The sequence below is a fragment of the Pimephales promelas genome, chromosome 2 (genome assembly GCF_988280905.1).
Source record: "Pimephales promelas chromosome 2, fPimPro1.hap1.1, whole genome shotgun sequence".
Taxonomy (NCBI): Eukaryota; Metazoa; Chordata; class Actinopteri; order Cypriniformes; family Leuciscidae; genus Pimephales; species Pimephales promelas.
In genome coordinates, this window is record NC_142770.1 from 46,739,966 (window position 1) to 46,745,731 (window position 5,766).

Sequence of the window (5,766 nt, forward strand, 5' to 3'; positions counted from 1 at the left end):
CGAGAAAATAGGGGTTCGTCAGCTCCAGTTTGTATCCAGCCTCTCACAGAGACTTCAGATGCCCCAACGCCTGTGATGAGAAGACCAACGCCTGTGAAGAGACGACTCAACGCCGGCGATATCCCACCCAGCACCAGACGTCATTAAGACGTTGTTTTTTGGGCTAAATCAAGTCGGCCCGTCATAGCCTTCATTTAGCCCAAAAATAGACGTTGAAAATTGGGCTTTGTTTGGTCCGTCCGATTTGGTCCAAATTTAGCCCAAACATAGACGTTGAAAATTGGTCTTTGTTTGGTCCGTCTGATTTGGTCAAAATTTAGCCCGAAAATAGACGTTGAAAACTGGTCTCTATTTGGTCCGTTTGGTTTGGTCCAAATTTAGCCCAAAAGACTTTGAAAAATGTCGCCTCCTTTGTTTGGTCCGTCTGAGGGCAGCGCCAGATCATTTTTAACAGGTGCTGAAGGGGTGCTATCATTGACAGGGGAGCTTCACAATTATATAAAAAGGCTACTTTTAATAAATGAGCAAAACTTAGCCACTCAATATATCATATTCAATTATTGTAATTATCACAATTCAGGTTTTAATTTAAATTAAAATAAGCACAACATTCAACATTCAATCAAATATTCTTATGTAGCCTATTAATAATAATGTAATTTCCACACAATATCTTGTTATTTCGACATAATATGTGTGCGTGCAACAAGCAAGATGTGCATTTGTAAATCCGGTGACACGCGTGCATTGATTTTTATTGCATTTTATTTTTATTAATAAACTGTTTTCTGTGTCCGCTGCAAAAGATGAAGTTGAAGATCTCCATCTCCGCAGCGACGCGCCTTGAGAGAGAAATGCACAAAATGATTACATAATCAGAGAGTACCTATTTCTTTTCGTTTTGAATTGTTTTGTTTAAAGATATTTCCAGCTCTCTATAGATATGTCTCATGTCTTTGAGACATGCTGAGTTGTGGTAAGTTGAAAGGTATTTTTTGTGCATAGTAAAACATATCTGCAACATTTATCAAGTTCACGGATAATTGTGCGTGCATTTATTAATCGTTATGATAGGCCTAAAATCATAATAAAGGCTGTGTACAAAAAATCAGATGAGCCCAGAATATGAATGCAACGCGTTTAATTAGCCTACACATTAAGCATTTTCCTCCAAACCAGAACGCTTGGCCTGCGGACTTGAATGTATTTAAAAAATACATAGAATAGTTTATAATTGTTCCTCATGTTTCATCTGTAATCTGTGTAGGCTATATGAGGAAATATGTGCATGCCTTGTGTAGGTTTTAATCAATGTTTTTGCAAAAAAAAAAAAAAAAAAACAATCTACAGCACGTTTACCATTTTTTAAAGCTATATTATATTATTAGACTATTAGCCTACATGACTTAAAACATTGTTTTATAGTTTGACGATGGCCACAGGCCTACTATCCACTTAATAATGCATCAAGTTTCAGCTGATTGTCAAATAATTCACTCCATCTCAATGCTGCGTAACTCTGCGTGTTTTAATCAATGGGCGCACGCGCTGAACATTCGAGCCGCATTTGAACTGGAGCAGACAACGTTACCATGGAAACCGGGCGGTAGCTCAACTGACAACGATCAGCACAGCTCCATCTCTCGCTGTTGTTTTCACTACTTTCAGGTAAGTTTAGTCCCTAAAATTACACAAATAGTACATAAAAATGTTTCCGACAATTTCTTTTATGTAAAAGACTCACTTCCGTTGAATATTTGCTTGGTTAGTGTCTTAGAAAAAGTCCGTTAGCATCTCAACTGTTAGGCTAACTATAGGTAAGTTAGGTTAACTATAACGTTAGACTTGAGCAGTAAGTTTGGGCTTTTAATCGTATCTTACTGTATGTGTAGATTAGATATTTATTTTGATAGTTTTGTAAAGGTTTTGTTGGCAATTGGTCAATGGATGAATGGAATTAAGCTGGCTAATCGTCAAAACAGTGTTATTAATACAGTTTATTGATGACGTATTCTTTGTACAGGTAATGAACACACAGAACAAATCATTTATAACGTAATAATATTGGTGTCTTTCTCTTTTCAGTATTGTTAGCTCCAACCCCAATTATTTATAATGTAACTTAATAATATCAGTTGTCTTCTTTCTCTTTTCAGTATTGTTAGCTCCAACCCCAATTAATCAGACCTGAGCAGCTGACTAAACATCACCAGAAACTCTGCAGAACACTGGCCCTGGTCTGGTCTGGATGCCACTGTTGTAAGTCATCAATCTAGCAGTCATCCTGCATCTCTGATGTGTCATGTTCAGAACAAAGTTTTCCTCTAACCTAGTCCAGCACACCTGAACAAGCTAATCAAGGTGTTAAACTCTGGGTGCTTATCACTCAGGTCCCTAGCTCAGTAGTCAGTGGTTAAAGGGATTGTTCATTTTTTAAATACATTTTTGGTATGTTTTAGCTTATCTCGAGGGCATCCAAGATGTAGCCTAGGTGTCTTTGTTTCCACAGTATTTTCAATTTCGATTTTTTTAGGTCAAACCGTTCTTGTCGGTCAGGCATATAATGCAGGTCTCTGGTCACCACCTCAAAGAGCATGCACAGAGAAGTCCAAATTAAACATGATTTAATGACTCGTAAATTAAGTACACATTGATGGCTTAAAGACACGAAACGAGCGGTTTGTGTGAGAAAATGAACAGTATTTATATCGTTTTTATCTGTAACCACAGCCACGTCCAAGTGATCTGAGGGCGTGGGCTCTTCGGTCTGCGAAAGTGTCGGGAAAGTGCCGGAAGTGATCTCTCTCGCACGTGTACGTCACTCATTGTTTACACAGAACAGAGATTGTAGGTAAGACGGCTAATTGAAATGGTACTTATTCAACGTTGTCTGTTGATATATCGAAATCGTCTTCCATTGCGATTTCCTCTATATCTAAATAGATCTTCACAGTGAAAGGTAACACTTCCGAAATCTCTGTGTAAACAATTAGAGATCACTTTCGGCGCTTTCCGGCGCTTGCGCAGACCGAAGAGCCTGCGCCTTCACATCACTTGGACGTGGCTGTGGTTACAAGAGGTAAAAATGATATAAATACTGTTCGTTTTCTCACAATCTGCTCGTTTCGTGTCTTAGGCCATCAATGTGTACATATACGAGTCATTAAATCATGTTTAATTTGGACTTCTCTGTGCATGCTCTATTAGGTGGTGACCATAGACCTGCAACTAAAAATGACCTAAAAATATAAAAATTGAAACTACTGCGGAAACAAAGACACCTACATCTTGGATGCACTTGAGGTAGGCTAAAACATACCAAAAATTAATTTCAAAGTGAACTACCCTGATTACTAGAACTAGATGATTTTAAAACAAAAACCAATATTATATTTCAGCATAAACATGTAATGTCTGATCAAGCAAACATTTACAATTTATCTGTGACTGAAATCTTGCACGTATATGTATAGGAAAAACTCAAGTGTATACTTTACGTTTCGGACAGCCATTGTTTTTTTTGTTTTTTTAAATGTACATTTTGGTTATTGTTTTCTTTCTCACCAGGCTAAAGCATTTCAAGTAAAAACTTAAGTCGTGGCTTAATAATCCGGGGTTGGGATGGTGGAAGGAGCAGAAGAACCAGAAGATCGGAGATCAGGAAGATATCTGTTGGTGCCTCTGAGGGAACTGATTTAATGTGTAGAATTTAACCAAAAATGTTCGTCACTCACCTTCATGTCGTTGCAAACCTGTAAGACTTTCGTTCATCTTTGAAAGATATTTTTAATGAAATCTGAGAGGTTTCTGTCCCTCAATTTCACAGTTTATGCAACTACCACTTTCAAGCTTCAGAAACGTAAGACATTATAAAAATAATCAATAGAGGGTTTGCACCCACGTCACGATTTGGCCAGTTACCCGGATGCGCGGCTATATTCGAGATACTCGGATGTAAACAACAGCATTGATTGCACTGTTTATGTACTACTGAACACATTGTTACACTAATTTATGATGTCTTAACTACGAAAAAAACACATGGAAGCTGCAAAATCATATAGGCTAGACTTAGTAAGCAGGAAAGAGCGTGGATTTTTGACGAACTAAAGTTAATATCTGGTAAAGATCTGAACGAGCTAGTTTCTCTAGCCCTTACTGCTATTCATCCTTCTATTTCTTATCCCACATAGGCTACGTTCAGATTGTCAGTCCAAAAAAAGCACATGAAATCCGTTTCAAGCTACATCCATATGTCCACAATCCTATTAAATCACATATCTGGAAATCTGCTTCAGTCCGAACGCTCTGATCAGATTTCGCGTGGTATGTGACTTTCTCACGCCACGCAAATTTTAAAGTCAGACATTGTAATAGGGAACATGCTAAAAGTCGCTGCCGAAACAAGGCTGTGTTGTTGCAAAGTGCCGGACAAGCGCTTTATATTTGAAACCGGCACAGATACGAGCACGGAAAAAAGCTGTGCACACCAGCCTCCTCTAGTTCTGCAGCTCAAAACACCAGTCCAGCACGGCGGCTACACATTTCCATGTTGTAAAATTTAAATAAGACAACATCTCTATTGCAAATGCAAACCCCTCCATCAACGCAATGTCATTGCCATATTTCCAAAGAGCTGCATGAACACACGACTCGGATCTGAACAGTTGCGATACATAGTGTAGACATCATTTTAGATCAGATCCCAATCGGATACAAAGATACATCAGATTTGGACTGACCGTGTGAATGTAGCCATAGTTAACTACTTTACTTTAACATTTTAGCCATAGTCAACGCTTCATTTACACATGTGGCTGATGCTTTGCCTCTCAACTACAAACACCTTCATCACAAACACTTTCTTTCATCCATTTTTTGCACTCTTCTCTTTAACTTTAGGCAGTCTATAGAACTTGAAATGTTTTTTTTCCCGGTGTGACCTATTAGTACAGACCAAAACACGACCATTTTTCAGCAGCAATAATCAGCCAAATATGCAAGTCTGTTCAGTTCAGTGGCATTGTTTACGTTCAGTGCCTCCAAAATGACCGACTTCCGGATTGATGACGTGTAGTGAAAACACTCTATTAAAATCGTACGGATTAATTAATGAACCACTTGTTTTAAAATCATCCCGTTCTACTGACATTTGTTATGACATCCGTTTCAAACATTACAATGCTCATGATAACTTTCTCTCCAATGGTTTAACCTCAACATTATGAAGCGATGTGAATGCTGAACACGTGTTCACAGAGCACCACGATTCATCAGTGTTGTGTTGGCATGAGAGTCAGTCATCTCATGGTGCAACCTGTATCGGCGATACATAATTTTGTTTTGTTTTTTGCACACACAAGGCATCTGTTAAAAATATATTCAAAAGTCTTATGGGTTTGGAGCGACATGAGAGTAAGTAATTAATGACAATTACATTTTTGTGTAAACTATACCTTTAATGTTTTCTAATGTGGTTATAATTAGTCTGTTTTATAAACATTTTCAATGTTTTAAAGATTTATTGTTTTGATGTTTATCAATAAATGATAAAATGATGTTTATACAGAAAAGATGGATTCATTTGATCAAGTCACAGTTAAAGTCTTTTAAATTGTTTTTGAAAAATTGTTTCAAATAAATGCTGCTCTTTTGAAAGTTATTTTCAAAGAATACTGAAAGCTGAATCATTTTCCAAAAAAAAACATGAAGCAGTACTACTGATAATAATCATAAATGTTTCTTGAGAATCAAATCACCATATTA

The 5,766-nt window shown here is 37.3% G+C and overlaps 1 long non-coding RNA gene across 1 annotated transcript; it reads left to right on the forward strand.

The window, feature by feature from the left end:
- The first annotated feature begins 1,338 nt into the window (after positions 1–1,338).
- On the forward strand, positions 1,339–4,451 carry LOC120493587 (uncharacterized). Its single transcript, XR_016147508.1, has 3 exons — positions 1,339–1,668; positions 2,157–2,259; positions 3,568–4,451. It is a non-coding gene; the product is annotated as an uncharacterized LOC120493587 (long non-coding RNA).
- The last annotated feature ends 1,315 nt before the right edge of the window (positions 4,452–5,766 follow it).